The sequence below is a fragment of the Manis pentadactyla genome, chromosome 14, assembly GCF_030020395.1.
Source record: "Manis pentadactyla isolate mManPen7 chromosome 14, mManPen7.hap1, whole genome shotgun sequence".
NCBI classification, from domain to species: domain Eukaryota; kingdom Metazoa; phylum Chordata; class Mammalia; order Pholidota; family Manidae; genus Manis; species Manis pentadactyla.
In genome coordinates, this window is record NC_080032.1 from 9,862,342 (window position 1) to 9,878,505 (window position 16,164).

Sequence of the window (16,164 nt, forward strand, 5' to 3'; positions counted from 1 at the left end):
GCTGTGTCCCCAGCACTGAGGCCAGTGCCCGTATTTAGCAGGTGCTTAGTCAGTGTATGTTGACTAAATGTTAGCTCATGTGTCACGGTGCATTCGTACCAGCAGTGGGCTAGAACCCAGCCCCTGCTTTTGGCCAACAAAGGCTTTATGTGTGCATTCATGCTGACTGATGGGAAGGCTGGAGTTGCTGGTGGGAGCAAACCCGGACAAGGGGGACATTAGGTGAGGCCTCCCCCCAGCAGGGCAGGGACCCATGCCTGTCACGTCACCATGTGTCACTGGAGCTCACACCATGCCTGGCCCAGAGCAGTCTCCAACTGTTGTTGGATCAGCAGATGAAAGAAGGTTCCTAACTCAGGGCTTAGGTGTACCTCAGGGGACTTGTAAACCTTTGAAATGGTGAGCACATGGCAGAGGTCATGGCCCTATGAGGGTTCGTCTCAAGACAGCTTCTGTGAACCACTAATGCTTCCTGGGCTTCACAAAGTTAACCAGGTCTCTTTCCTGCAGACCTTTTCAGAGCCTTTAGTATACTAATGCACACCAGGAGTCCCACAGGGATTAAGGATGACTTGTTGTCCAGCAGTACTGGCCCTGGCATTTCCTGGTCTGAAGGACACACTAAGCCTGAAATAGAGTCACAAACTATTGCCTTACTGTCTAAATCCAGTCCTCAGATATTTCTCGTTTGGCCCTTATAGGGTTTGGCAAGTCAGAAACTGTTAATTTTTTAAAAAGAAGAATCTAAATGTCCAGCTTCTTTCTAAGAACTAAGAAGAAGTGGGCATCGGGGTCCCAACCTACCACTGGGATGGCATTTCTGGATGGCAATAACCAGTTGGAGTCGAGTTGTCTCCTCCAGGTGGGGCCTGTACTCTAAAGTTTGCCAAAGTCCTCACCATTCCCTACTGTCTTGCATTCTATTCTCTTTACTCATTTCCCTTCCTTGTCTGGCCCTGAGCCTTTTGAGTTTGTTATCTGTGGCCCAGAATGTCCTGTGTAGTCCCAGCAAGCTGGCCTTTGCTCTGGAGTGGGTGTGAGTGTCTGAATCTCTTCACTGGTTGGCACATTTCCTAAGGAAAGAAGGGAGCCCAAGGGGTGGCTTCAGGGAAGGGTCTCTGAGCCTGACTGGGCATGGGAGATGGCTCCAAGGACAGCCCCACCCTGGGCAGAACAAAGAGAAAGAGAGAGAAAGGGGACAGCTCAGATTTCTTTTTAGAGATCTGTGGGCTGTGGTGGAGAGGGGTTAAGAGGAAGGGTAGAGGGATGGGGGTCAGATGGGAGGGGATGGGGCCTGAGACCAGCTCACATTTCCCCAGCAGCTAATTGTTTTGCCTCCTTCTTGCCTGAGAGGTCAGAGCTAGAGGTGCTAGTGGGCAGGCTGGGGGGAGTCCTGGGGAGGTCGGGGGCTGTGCCTGCTGACCCAGGGCTATAACCACCAGGCCAGGGGGTGGGCCTGGGGCTGGCATACACTGAGCACAAGGGTTTGAATCAAATTCCAGGGTCTGCATGGCCAGAAGTTCTAACTGCAAGAGGATAGTTGTTATATTATTATTATTTCTTAAACAGCACGACCACAGCTATATTTTTGAGATAAATGTACCACGTGCCCGGCATTCTGCTCTGCCTTTTGCGCACTCTTGATTAGTGGTTCTCAAAGGGTGGGCACCGGATCAGCAGCACCCACAGAACCTGGGCGCTTGTTGCAATTGCAAATCCCGAATGAGAGCTCTTGGGGTGGGGCCCCGTGGCCTGTGGGCCCCACAGGGGGTTCTGGCTACTTCCTTCAACACACTCCGTGGTTGGTGAGGTGGATGCTGCAATGGCCTTCATTTTACAGATGGGAAAACAGAGGCTCAGAGAGGCGAAGCGACTTGCCAGGCGGACTTGGACCCAGACTGGTCTCAATCCAGAACCCCAGTTCAGGCCCCAGTAATAATAGAAACTATGAACTGATAAAACACCTTCTGGTCTGTGGTCCCAGCAAACCATCCTGAGCACAATGAGGGTGACAAGCAGTGAGGGGACAGTTCCATCTCAGAGATAGGAAGCCGAGGGCCAGAAAGACGGGGTGGGGTGGGGGTGGGGTCCAGGGAGTTCCTAATCCCCACTCGGTGCCTCTGGGAGGGGGACTCAGGGAGAGAGGGCCTGCTGTCGGCTGGGGACAGTCCTCGTCTGATTGTACTCATTTTACAGATGCAGAAACTGAGGCAAGGCTTGCCTGAGGTGTCCCAGCCGGAGAGAGGTGAGACAGAGTCCCTCCCCCAAGGGGTCTCCTGCTCAGGCCACCGTGCCCACAGCCTGGCCTAAGGAAGGGGTTCTACTGTCACTGCAGGAAAAACTAACCTTCCCACCACACACGCACACCCCTCCCTCCCACTCGAGACCCCGTGTGCGGCCTCAGTCATACTCCAACCACCTAAAGGCCTCTCTCTGCCAAGCCTGTGTTTGTACAATTCCCTCCACCAGCAGTACTTTCCTCTTCTTTGCCTGATAAGTCAAATCTTCTCTGTCCTTCAAGAACCAGGCCAAGGGGCTCTGCTGCTCCGCAGCCATCTGTGTTCCTTCCCAAGGCTGGATGACCTCCTAGATGGGGTCAGCCTTGTGCTGTCCCCCAGGCCTTCTCCAAAGCCCTCTTTCTGGGGCGAGGCAAGTCCAGCCCTTGCTCCTAATTCACTCTGTGCCTCATATCCCTCATTACAGCACAAGGCCTTCTGGGCTGTGAGCTACGTGGGGCATGGGCCAGATTTGTCTTGGCCCCCTGCTGCCCCCACTGGGTAGCCTCCCTGCCTGGCACCCAGGGCCCCCAAGTGCATGGGTGAGAGAGAGGAGCCCCTGCTGCAGGCCCCACTCGGGGCTGCGTCTGGGCCGGGTGGGGGTGGCAGTGTGAATGGCTGCCCTGTCTGAGCCGCCTGCTGCCCCTCACCCCCGGCCCATGCGGTCATGTCCTGTGTGGGGCTTAGGTAATGGGATGGCGGGTGGCAGAGCAGGGACCCTAGCAAGGCGGGCCTGGCTGCGGGATGAGCCGACTTTTCCAGGCCCTGTTGAGCACCAGTTCCTCCCAGTGTCTGGCCCGGCTGCCAATGCAAACACAGGGTCTCTTCTCTTCAGGGCTCTAGCTGTTGAAATTGGGCTCAGGATGCAGGACACAGGGCTCTCTTTCCCTGCCCTGTGGGGAGTTAATGCTTTGCACCCTGCCCTGGCTTCAGCACTGGGACACCACAGATGGGCAGATGAGGGTTGTGATTTGGTCTCCCCCAGAGTTGCACAAAATGCCTGGGTCCCTGGGAAGGTCATAGTACAAGGACTGACTGGGCTTTGTGCTCTCAGCACATTGCTTATCCTGCGTCCTCACCTGACACATGGGGAAACTGAGACCCGGAAAGGGGAAGGTGACCTTCTGAGGGATTTGGTGAGCCCCAGTTTCTATCCCCTTTCTGGCCTGTGCTCTGGGTGTGGAGGCAGGAGTTGTGGACACACAGAGCTGTTAGTGCCCATCAGGGATCATGCTGCCAGTGGGGAAAGTGAGGCCCAAGAGGACACAGCGTTTACCTGAGGTCCCATTGCTGGTTGGCTGAATGGCTGGAAAAATGTTGATAATGCTAATAATGGCCAACAGTTCTTGTGCTTGCCATGTGTGTGCCAGGGCCTGCTCCAAGTGCCCTGTGGTGTTCAATTCATTTACCCCTTACAATAGACTCAGGAGGTAGGAATTTATTACTATCCCCTTGACAGATAAGGACACTGAGGCACAGAGAGCTCAAGCTACTTGCTGAAGGTCACACAGATAATCCGTAGTGGATGTGAGATTTGCTCTCTAACAGCCTGGTTCCTGAATCAGAGCTTCAACCAGTCATCTCTGTTTCCTTCCTAGTACCCTTCCCAGCGTAGTCCTGGTCCTCTCTGACCTCAGGATCTTCACTGTTGAATGGGCATAAGAATCCTTGCCCTCTCTGCCTTGCAAGGGAAGAGCCAGGGAGCAGTCACAAGAGGAAAGCATTTTGCAAACTCGGCAGCGCTGGGGACCAGGCTACAGTGGGCTTCACCTCTCGTTTGCACGTGCAGGTGAGGTCGTTTTCTGGGAGTTACCCCCACACTGTGGCGGGCGCTCTGCCACCATCAGAATCTTCTGGGAGGCCTTTATAGCAGAGTTGGCTCAATTGGGAACACAGGTTTGTTGTGGGGGTAGGAGGGACAGTGAGTGTAAAGTCCCTGGAGGGATGCTGGCAGTCCAGCCTTCCCCCCCAAGCCCTGAGGGCTTCCTATGTCTAGCAAGCCCTTCCCTGGCCGCTGTGCAGGGAGCAGGGTGACGCACCTGCCATGCCACGCAGGGAGGAGCCACCAGCCGGGCTGACCTACTGTGGGCCTTCCCATCGCTGAGGGGAAGGTGGCCCGTTTGTCCTGTGGGGTTTTAAGTCCGGGGAGGAACTGCTGAACTGTTTTCCCCAAACACATGAACATGGTACCTGAGCATCTGTCAGAAGAGGTGTGTTTGAAACGTCTAATTGCCGGCGGAAGTCCTGGTCACCTGGTTTTACGGGAGGCAGGAAGCAGGGCAGCCCGGACACGGGGTTTCCCAACGCTGAGAAAGAACAGGAGGAAGGTGGTTGTCACTGCTTTTGCTGCCCTGGGAGGTTGGCACTGTCAGAAGACCCATGGGACGGGCTGATGGGGAAACGGGCTCACCGAGGCCACGAGGGCGTCCAGCACAGCGAGCTAGAGAGCTGGGTCTGGAAGGCTCAGCTGGGCACACAGGTTTATTGGGCATCCGCAGCCCGCCCAGAGGGTTGTCAGGCTGGTGACTTGCCCACAGCCTGGCACACAGGCATCTCGGTCCCTCCCGTGCCTCCTGGCTTTTCCCTGCACAGCCTGGAGGAGCATGTGGCTGTGCTGCCTCTGGGGCATGCGCAGCTGACGCTTTGCGGCTGCCCCAGCTCGCCTGTAGCCGCACCCCCATGAATTTATTTTGCATGATGGGTTATCACCTTCTGCGATATTTCCCACACATTCCGTCAGCCTCAGCCGAGGCCAAAATGCACCGGCTGTGAGGTCTTACGATTTATGGGGAGAAAAGCAAGCTTTCCTCCCCTATTTCAATTTTCTGGGGATACCATCCCCTCCCCGACATTTCCCATAGCAGAAGGATGGGCCTGACGCACCCTTAAAGGGATGGACAAGCAAGGCATTTGGCCAAAGTGCTTCCAGGAGAAGGCAAGTTGAAGAAACTGCTAGCTGGAGCGGTAGGTGAGGCCAGGAGTTCATTCACAGACTTGCCACCTGTGCCCATGCCTCCATCTCCCCTCTGGAAAGGAGATTTTGCTAAAATGCTCTCTGAGTTTCTTTCTGATAGAACCACTTCTTGGCTCAAGGTTGCTTTGTCAGCCACCTCTCCTTCTAGGTCAGGGTCCCCCCCACCCACCATGGGTGCCCCTAGCTCCTCAGCCCCCTGTTAGCCTCCCTAGTGGCTCCCCACCTACTTCTATCAGTCTGCTCTGTGCCAGTCACCACACGGGTTCTTGCTACCCTTCATCACCATTTTAGTGGATCATCCAACCCCAGGGAATAGGTCCCAGATGAAGCCCGAGAAACTGAGGCTCAGGGAGGTGAGGACAGCTGTCCAAGCCCTGGATGGTCAAGCCCAGACTCACACATGGACCCTGTAATCTACATGTGCTCCCCTCCTGCAAATAAATGGTCAAGAAAAATTCCCAGCTTTCACTCACTGTTCATTGCTTCCCCACCTAGTTTGCAGTTTTGGGGCAAAACGCAACTAACCAAGTCAACCAAAAAGAAAAGAGAAAAATCTCTTGGTCAACCCCTCCCAGCTCTGTTCCCTCCAGAAGACCTAGGGATTCTTTTTTGGCATATCTGCAGGAGGTGGGGGCCCAGCAAGGGAGGAGGGCTTGGCCTTCCACTCTTTGTGGCCAACTTGGGGAGCGTTTCTGAGCCCGGCTGCTTTGGAGGCCCTGCATCCCTGCTGCAGCTGCCTGCCCGCCCCGGGTCTCCTGGCAGGGCCAAGGGGGGGGCGCCTGGGCGCTTGTCAATGCATCTTAGCAATCGGAATGTGCCCTCTGACCCTGCCTTTGCCTCCCTGTGAGTTTCAGAGAAGGTTCTTTTTTCCAAACTGCTGCCCCTCGGCCTTCTGGAAACAAATGGAGTTTGATTCAGTCTGTGTGTGGTTTGAAAAGCTGCTGTTTGCGGGGTTACGAAAAAAAAAGTCTCCGGAACCCTGCAATGTTTGAAGGACTTTTATTTTCAGCTGGGAGGACCCGACTGGCGCGCTGCGACAGGGAAAGCGTTCCGGCCCATCTGGGGAGAAAGGGGCCCTCCGTGGAGCTGCCCACCTGATAGCCCCGGATTGGGTTTCTCGCCGACTTTTCATTATATTGCGAGTCATTGCAGGCAGGGTTCCCTTGGGGGCTGGAGGGCTCTGGTGACTTAGAAGGTCAGAGGCTACATTTTCTGGAACATGCCCAGCTCTTGGAAGGAGCTATTGAGCTGGAGAGGAAGGAACAGGGTGGGAGAGATGCCTGGACGCTACTGGATCAATAAGTCAGAGTGGCGAGATCTCCAGGCCTTTCCCCTTCTTGACTACATGAGAAGTTTCTTCAGAGGAGGGAGTCTTTCTCTGCTTACCCTGCTTTCCCATCAAGGTGCACTCTTCCCTGGGTGCCACCTTGCAGCATGCTGCTCCGTGAGGGCCCACTAGCTCGATGGGCAAGGGGCCAAGTCATGAGGCCTCCGTTCTCACCACCACTATGTGGCCTCAGCAGAGGGGGGCCCCTTCTTTGGACGTCATTGTTCCCATTTCTATGAGAAGCCGGCATCCTACTATCCCTACCGTAGATCAGAGCTGGGCAAACTTTTTCCCTAAAAAGCCAGATAGTAAGTATTTTAGGTTTTGCTGCCTCTCTACTACCCGACACTGCCATCGGAACACCAAAGGAGTCACGGACAGTATGTAAAGAAATGCATGTGGCCTGTTTTCAAAAACAGGCAGTGGCTGGATTTGGCCCCTTGTGGGCTGTGATTTGCCAACCCCTGGTATAGATTCTTGGGTAAAGGTCCTTGGGGTTGGCACCTTCTGAGTCCAAGATGGGAGCATGAACATGGCAAAGATGTGAATGGTCAAGGGGAATGGTGGAAAGCTGGGCCTGGGGGTTGGGCAGGCCTGGGGTCTAGTCCTGTTTCTGAAGCATGACTGCTGTGTGACTTTGGCCTAGTTGCTTTCCCTTTCTGAGACCCAGTTCCCTCCTTTGTAAAATGCAGACACTAATAGTACCTCCTCCATGGGGTTGGCTGCTGGGATAGCACATAGCCATGCCTGGTGCATAGTAAGCCCTCAATGCCAGTCATTGTTTTTATCTGTAATAGGCAGCATTTTCCATCCTGTCCCTTGGGTCGATGATGAGCAAGAGGGAGAAGATAAATGCTTCCCGTTTCTCAACCCGTTTTGAATTCTCAAAATTCAAAGGTTTGAATCCCAACTCTGAGACTAAATTGCTGGGTGATTGTGGGCAAACCACTTCACCTCTCTGAGCCTCAGACTCTTTCATCTCTAGAATGGGGCTAATCACTCCTCTCTCTCAGCATCACAGCACATAAAAGGAGCTAAAAGAAGGAACTCCCTCTCCTTCCACGTGCAGCCCCATTCATTATGGTGGACACCCAGTCGGCCACCTGGCAGCTCAGAGTCAGCGGAGCCCAAGCAGAATTCTTGACTCTCTTCCCTGCCGTCAGCCTGCTTCTCTGTCTGTCTTCTTCATCTCAGTTAAGGACACCACAGCTGCCCAGTGGCTCAGCCAAAGCCCTAGGAGTCCTGCATCCTCCTCCTGTCCATCTACATCCCATTCGTGCTAGTTGTCGGCAAACATGGCTGCCATGAAGTCCTCCCCTGGCCACCCACGCATGCCTCTCCTCCTTTTGTAGGTAGGGTCTATTTCCCTGCCCTGGACACTGGATTTAGAGGTGACAGTGACTCAGGAGGCTCTGGGCTTAGGTCCCAAGAGGCCTAGCAGCTTCCTCTTCTACTCTTGTGCTGCCCTGAGCCACCATGGAAGGACGCCCAGGCTATCCTGCTGGAGAGACATGCCACCTAATGGGGCCCAGGATGCCCCAGCCAACAGCCAGCCTGAAAGCCTCAGGCATGTGCATGGAGCCTTCTGGGACTTTCTAGCCCAGCCTAGCTCCCAGCTGAATGCAGCCAGTCTGAACGAGTCCCTGTGACACTTGTGGAGCAGAGATGAGCAGTCCCCACTGAACCTGCCCGAACTTGTGACCCACAGAATTCGGAGCAGTGAAAGGATTGCCATTTTAGGCCACTAAGGTTTGGGGGGTCTGCAACACACAGTAAATGAGTGGGACACTGCCCACCAGCACTTCCTGCCAAAGGGCCCTCCATCGTGTCTCCTCCCTAATGTCCACTTGCCTTAATTTGTCACCCACATTATGGCATCTGCTGTCCCCTGGCCTCTCAGCTTCTGTCCTGGTACTTTCCAAACTATTCTCCTTAGGACAACAAGCTCTTAAAACAGATCTCAGACCTGCCTAAGCCCCCCAGTATCTCCCACTGAACTTGGAACAGAATCTACCCTGTCTCAGCCAACAATCCTTCATGGCCCGGCCTCTGGATATCTCTGCCCTCAGCCCTCCCCAATACTGTCCCTGTCCACTGTGCTCAGCCACTGGCCTCCCTTCTAGTCCTTGCAAATGCCTAGCATTTGCGGTTTCCAGAAGAACCCCCCCAACTGCAGGAGGCCTGTCTAGCTCTCTCTGCATATGAACAGACCCCCTCTGAACCCTAGTCCACTGCTCCCTGGCTGAGTGCCCACTCACAGTCACTCTCAGATTCAGTGACTGCTCGCTGGCGGAGTGACCCGTGTAGGTGCGAGTGACCCCCGTCCAGCTGAGTGACGAGTCATGGGTGTTCCCCTCTCTGAACTGTAGTCTCTCAACTGCAAAGTGGGGACACACGCAGAGCAGAGCCCCCGCTACGGGGACACTGAGCAGATGGGATCCTAGTATGGCGCCTGGTGCCTCGTCAGCACTCGATCAGTAGAGTTTATTGCTCATGGATCCAACTGCCACGTGTGGCTCTGACACGTCTGTGTATCTCTCCTGAGTGTAAGGAACGAGTGTGATAAATCAGGAGGACTAGTGTGGTGAGTCTGGTGGTACAGATGGAGAAACAAGTCCAGAGAAGGGAGGAGATGTGCCCAAGCCAGGAGCAACTGAGGAAGAAACTAAGATCTGAACCAGATCTCCAAGCCTCTCCTGTCTGATGTGCCAGGACCCTCTCCTGCTCTCTCCTCCCTTCAGTAACAGACATCAGCAAGCACCTACTATGTGCCTGGGCTGTGTCAGATGCTGGGACCATGAGCTTTGCTTGCAGAGCTGTGTGGTGACTCTCCTGGGTCCTGGATGCTGGCCTCCATGGGTCCCTTCCCCTATAACAAGCACAAAAATTGCATTTTATGACTGCATTGTTTTCCAGGTTGATTATATATACATTTTAAAAGAAAAGTGAATATTTTGTGGGCCTCTGAGCCTAGTCATGGTCCAGGCTCTGTACCCCCTGCCCCCCAACCTCATGCAGACATGTGTTCTGCCTGCCTGACACGAACCTGAGAATCTGCAAGTGAAGCTTAAATTACAACTGTGATGAGTTCTACATGGGAGCAGTTCTGGGTGTTATAAGGATTTGTGGCCGGGGTTTGGCCCCCTGAGGGAGCTTGGAGTAGCATTTTTGGGGAGGTTGCCCCTGAGCTGAGGGGAGATCAGGAAGCAATCACCGACAGATGGGGAGGAGCATTCCAGACTGAGGAAACAGCATGCGCAAAGGCCGTGCAGCAGGAGCAGAGGGCACAAACAGTGGAGCCCACGTCAGGGTGGGGAGGCCTCGGAGGTTGAAGCAAGAGGGTGTCATGATCTCTCCCAGTCTCCAGCATGATTGATGCCGCGGGTCTGTAGTGGGTGGAAGAATTCCCCAAAAGTTATGTTCACATCCTGCCCCCAGAACCTTGCTTATGAACTTATTAGAAAAAGAGTGTTTGTGGATGCAATTAAGTTAAAGATCTTGAAGTGAGATCGTCCTGGACTACCCAGGTGGGCCCTAAATCCAAGGACAAGTGTCCTTACAAGAGACATATAGAGAAGAGACAGACAGAGACGAGAGGCCCTGAGGACACGGAGGCAGAGTTTGGAAGGATGCAGCGCCTGAGCCGAGGGCCGCCCGGAGCCGCCAGCAGCTGCAAGATGCAAGGAAGGCTCGCCCCGGCACCTGGCATGGCCACTGCCCTACCCACACCCTGATGGCAGCCTTCTGGCCTCCGGAACTGTGAGAGAAGACATTTGTGTTATTGTCAGCCACCCAGTCTGGGGTAACGTGCTACAACAGCCACACCTGCGGAGAGGGTCACCTGGGCCACACCTGCACAGATGGCTCAGGCCATCTGGGGAGCTAGAAACAGCCACACCCAGAAGAGGTGTGGAATCTGAGTTGGAGGGTCCTCCGGAGCCTTCTAAGGCCAAAACCGAGGCCCAGAAAGGGGTGTGTTCGGCCCAGGAGCCCAGCCCGTGAAGGCAGATGGGTGAATAGGACCTGGGGCCTCGGGCTCCCTGGCTGGTATGTACTCAGCAGCAGCGCACATGGCTACTGGCTCGCCTCTTTAATGTGGGCACCTCCTTATCCTGGCCCTGGACCTCTGTCAGGATGGCTTCTGGGTGGGCTTGAAGTAGGACTGCTTACTGCCACAGCTGCCCCTGCCCAGCTCCCCAGGACCTTGAAACAGGGTCCTCGGTGCCCCCGTGTCCTGCTGCAGGCGGTCCCTTTGCATCGCCAGGACCCCTCTCAGAGTAGACGTGCCCAAGGGGCTAATGCCGGACACTAGGTTCCCGTTTCAGCCTGGCCCACATGATTGTGCTTGAGGTTTGCGAGTGGGGATGCGAGCTGAGGGCAGAGGCCTGTGGGACGGGACACGCAGTAGACGCCCACATCAAAAGATGGAGCCGGAAGGTCTAGATGGAGCCTTTGCCATTTTCTATCTATGTGAGCTGGGGATTGTGTCTCAGTTTCCCATCTAGGGGTGACCTTGGAGGGCCTAGTTGAGGAGCAGGACTAATATGTATAAAGCTGTCTTCAAGCTGCCTGGCCTGAGGTCAGTCCTCAATAAATAGAGGCTTCCTTATTATTGCACCATTACCACTATTATGATTGTATCTTCCACTGTTAATACTCTCAGGCTTCCATCACTAGTAATCACGTATTTTTATTTTGCCTAAAACACTTGTCCAGCCCTGTTTTCCTGTGGAAGAGTAGAAAGAACCTGGGTATCAGGACCCCTGGTATGAGCTCTAGCTTAGTTCTCAATTTGCTGTGTGGTCTCAGGCACATCAATGACCCTTTCTGAACTTTTCCTTGGTGGTTTTATTTTGAAATCATAGACTCACAAGAAGTTGCCAAAATAAGACAAAGAGTCCCGTGTCCCCTGACCCCCAGCCTCTCCTCATGGTGACATCTTACCTAGCTATCGCACAATCTCAAAATCAGGAAACTGACATTGGTACGATACTGTTGCCTAGAACACAGGACCTTACTGCGTCTTCGTTAGCTTGTACAGGACCTCGTTGCGTGTGTGTGGCTCTGTGCTACTTGATGTCACATATACACACCCACGACCACCCCGAAATCCAGACACAGGACTGCTCCATCACCACTGAGGAGCGCCGTCATGCGACCCCTCGAAAACTGGGCCCATCCCCGGCCTTGCCCCTGTCCCCAGGCAACCACTAAACTCTGGCTTTGTCACCCCATGAATGCTCTATCCATTGCCTTTTCTGAACTTCTGATTTCCGTTTGAGAAAGTATTCTCAATTATTCCTTTTAAAAAAATGCCATGATCCTCTTTGAGGCTGAAAGGTACCATTGGCTGCTCTTATCTCTGTCTATAGAACAGAAGTCCTACCAGGCAGATGGGGAAACTGAGGCCCATCAGGGGAACCTGACCCGCAAGTGGGGCCATGAGCCCAGCTTGCCCCCTCTAGGGCCCCAAGGATTCCATCAGCCCAGTGAAAACATAAACAGGCCCATCAACCTCCCAGCCGCTTAGTTCCTCGGGTGGCACAGGGCTTCTGGGCCCTCCCAGGCATGGGGTCTCGGTTCCTCTCTGCTTGTGACAGTTTTCCCAGAGGCTCAACCCCTGCCCCTACTCCCGGTCCCCAAAAGTGTCACCGGTAAAGCTGAGGTCTCAGCGCTAGTTTGAACAAAGCCAGCAGGTAGGCCCGGCCCCCATCCAGGTGAACTGGGACCACCAGCCCTGCGCACAGACAGGCCCCTCAGACTCGGGGCGCTGGGCAAGGGAGCAGACGTGAATGTCAATAAACGCCGCTGCTGGCGAGCTGACCCACGCCCTGCCTGGAATTAAGAGCTTATTCATAAGGCTCTCTCACCACCAAGACACACTTCGGAGAGGGCTAAAGTAAACAGTACCATTTAACCCGACCTCTTTGGGGGCTCATGGCCCTGCCCAGGCCCTGCCACTCAGAGGAGATATTTGGCACCTTTCCCCCCAGACCATTTGGACCACCCCCAATGTCTCCCCATTAGAGAAAATAATCAGATCATCTCCAGGGCCCAGCGATGGGGGCGCGGGCATGGGGGGCAGGTGGTGATGGATGGGGGCTGGAGAGGAGGGGACAGCCCACTACTGATTGAGGACACGTTGAGGAATCTGGATCCTATTCCGGGAGCAGCGGGAAGCCATGAAGAGGATTTTAAGTGGGGGGATGATGGGAAATGATTTATGTTTTTGAAAATATTACTCTGACCACCGTGTGGAGAATAAACTGTAGAGGGCAGGAGAGGATGTTGGGAGGCTCCTGAAGATGCTCAGATGGGAGGTTTCAGGGACCTGGGGAAGGGTAGCAGCTGAGAAGATGGAAGGAGGTGGGCAGACCACGATGGAGTTGGACAGGGTTTCACATGGGAACATGAAGGCATGGGGGGTCCAGCTCTTGCAAGGGGCAGACGAAGGGTGGGCGCCTTTTGTGGGGGATTGTGGATCAAGACACAATTCTGTGTGGGCATGCTGAGTGTGAGATAGCCAGGAATCTTCCAGGTGGGGTTTAACAGGCCACTGGCCACGCACATGTGGAGCTCCAGGAGGCTCCAGCCTGGGGCAGAGACAGTGCATCTCAGAGGGAAGATGGGATTTAGTCCCATGAGCAGAGGAGACACCCTAGGCAGTGAACTCAGAGAGAGCGACTCCAGCGTCCCCGTCAGGTAGGAGGGCCGCCTGGCATGGAAGACTCGGCACAAGGGGCCTGAATCCTGGAGAGAATGAAGCAGCAGGGTAGGAGACGTCCACGGTACCCAACACCTCTGCAGCATCCAGGGGGTGAGGTCTGTAAAGATCAGCTGGAATTCAACAACATGACAGGCACTGGCGACCCCAAACTGGAGCACATTTAGAGGGATGGTAGGGGCAGGAGGACCACTGAACAACAACAATAACAAAAGACCTGGAAACAGACTTCTGTGCCTATGGACCCATCATGCATGATGGCAGAGGCATTACCAGGTGGCAGAGAAGGGGTGGACCGTGTACAGGAGACTACTGGTGCATATTCTCTAGCACTAAAAAGAAACGAGTTATCAAACCATGAAAAGACATGGAGGAAACTTAAATGCATATTACTAAGTGACAGAAGCCAATCTGAAAAATCATACTGTATGACTCCAAGATACGACATTCTGGAAAAGGCAGAACTATGGAGACAGCAAAGTGATCAGTGGCTGGTAGGAGCTGAGAGAGGGCAGGATGCACAGGAGGAGTGTGGAGGAGGCTTGGGGCAGCGAGAGTCCTCGATGTGACATCATAATGATGGATGCATGCCATCGTACATTTGTCCAGGCAAATAGAATATACACCGCCAAGAGCAAACCCAGCGTGAACCATGGGCTTTGCTGGATAAAGACGTGTTGATGTAGGTTCAGCAATTGTAACAAATGTACCAGTCTGGGGGTGCGGAGTAGATAATGGGGAAGGCTTTGCATGCATGGAGCAGGGCTATATGGGAAATCTCTGTACTTGCCTCTAAGTTTTGCTGTGAACATAAACTGCTCTAAAAATATAAAGAATACTGAAAAATGATCCATGTGGACAATATGACAGACAGTCTTTGAAGTGGTCCTATAACTCCACTTCCTGATGTTCAGGCTGTTGTGTAGTCACTTTCTCCTGAGTGTGGGCAGGTCCACTGACTTACTTCTAACCAATGGAATGCAGCAAAGGTGATGGGATGTCACTTCTCTGATTACCTTACACTGTGTAAGACTCTGCCGTGCGGGCTGTCTTCCTCTCTCTCTCGTTTCCTCTCTCCCTTCCCCCACCTCCCACTCCTTCTTTATCTCTTTGTCCCTAGTGCTGGCTCTGAAGAAACAAGCTGCATGAATCCTACAGCTGTAAAGAAATGACCAATAACCTGAGGAGCTTGAAAGTAGATCCTTCCCCAGTCAAGCCCCTGATGAGAAGCCAGCCCCAGCCAGCAGAATTGGAACCCGCTAAGCAGAGGCTCCAGCTAAGCTGTGCCCAGACTCCTGGCCCACAGATATGGTGAGATAATAAACATGTGTTGTTCTAAACAATCAACTTTGGCATGACTTTTTTATGCAGCCTAGACAACTAATATAAACATTATGTTAGATTCTGAACTCACAGCAGATATACACATAAATAAATTCAAGATGCATTAATGATCCAAACACAAAAAGGAAACATTTAAAGTTCTAGGTGGAAATATAGAATGTCTTTATAATGCTGGGGTAAGGGAAGATTTCTTAATTAAATAGCTCAAAAAAATAAATCCTAGGGGGAAACACTATAAACTTGACTGCCTTAACATTAAAAACTTCTTTTCAACCAAAGTCATCATAAAGAAGTTAAAAGAGAAGACAAAAACTAGAAAAAAGTATCTGATCATATAGAACGGAGAGAGGACTGAAGCCATAATATGTAAAGAGCTCTTTTAAATCAAGAAGAACGACACTAACCATACAGTAGAAAAATAGGCAATGGACACAACCAGACAGCTCTCAAAGGAGAAAACCCAAATGGAGAATAGTCATTAAAGATGTTTAACCTCACTACTAATCAGGAAATACAAATCAAAACAACCACAAGTCACCACCCGTATGCTTAACAAAACTAAAAACTTGAGAATACCAAGTGTGGATGAGCTGGTGGGGAGACAGCTCTCTTCAGCTGCTGGTGGAGTGTAAATTGGCATAATCGTGTTGCAGAGCCAACTGGGGGCGCCTAGGAAAGGTAAAGCTGCACAACCTGACCTACCTAGTTCTTCTGGGTAGTCATTTCCTAGAAATGTTAACCTGTTGCCCAAAAGGATATATTCCAAGATGTTCACCACAGTATTGTTAGTAATAAATGTTCTTCAATGCACCCTGAGATATAAATGGAAGTATGCTCATAGAGTTGAATACTATGCATTGGGGAAAATGAACCAGTGTTGTATGTCTACTGGAAAAACAAGACTGAGCAAAAAAAAAAAAGCAAGTTGGACAATGATTAGGTGAAGGTTAATTAAGTTGCAGTATAGGTTACTGTGCATGTAAAGCATTGAAGTGTGGGAAATATTGCTGTATATTGCCTGTGGATCCATCCATAGACAGTAAAAGCATAAAAACATGAATGGGAAAGGTAAATACCAAGACGTAAATGACAGGGACTAACTCAGGAAAAAGGGAAACAAACCCATAGCATTTAATTACTTCACAAAGTCTGAAGCGATAAGACAAAATGTGGACATTTAATAAAGTCGATGGGTTGTGGGTATGCGGGTGTTCATTGTATTGTTCTCTAGAGGTAGGTGGTTCCATGTAGTAGCCCCTAGCCATATGTGGTTACTTACATTTAAACGTAAATCAATTAAAAGTAAATAAAATTAAACATTTGGTTCATCAGTCACACTAGCCACACTTCAAGTCCTCAATAGCCACATGTTGCTCGTGGCTGCCATATTAGACAGTGTAGATATAGAACATTTCCATTATCACAGAAAGTTATTTTGAATGATGCTATTCTAGAAGGTTCCATGTGTTTTCAGTTCATAATGATTTTTGTAAAAGCAGGGACTGGCAGGTGAATAAAA

At 52.2% G+C, this 16,164-nt stretch overlaps 1 long non-coding RNA gene across 1 annotated transcript; it reads left to right on the forward strand.

Annotated features, from left to right (window-relative positions):
- The first annotated feature begins 2,711 nt into the window (after nt 1–2,711).
- LOC118924227 (uncharacterized) lies at nt 2,712–14,606 on the forward strand. Its single transcript, XR_005029506.2, has 3 exons — nt 2,712–2,818; nt 3,875–4,065; nt 14,422–14,606. It is a non-coding gene; the product is annotated as an uncharacterized LOC118924227 (long non-coding RNA).
- The last annotated feature ends 1,558 nt before the right edge of the window (nt 14,607–16,164 follow it).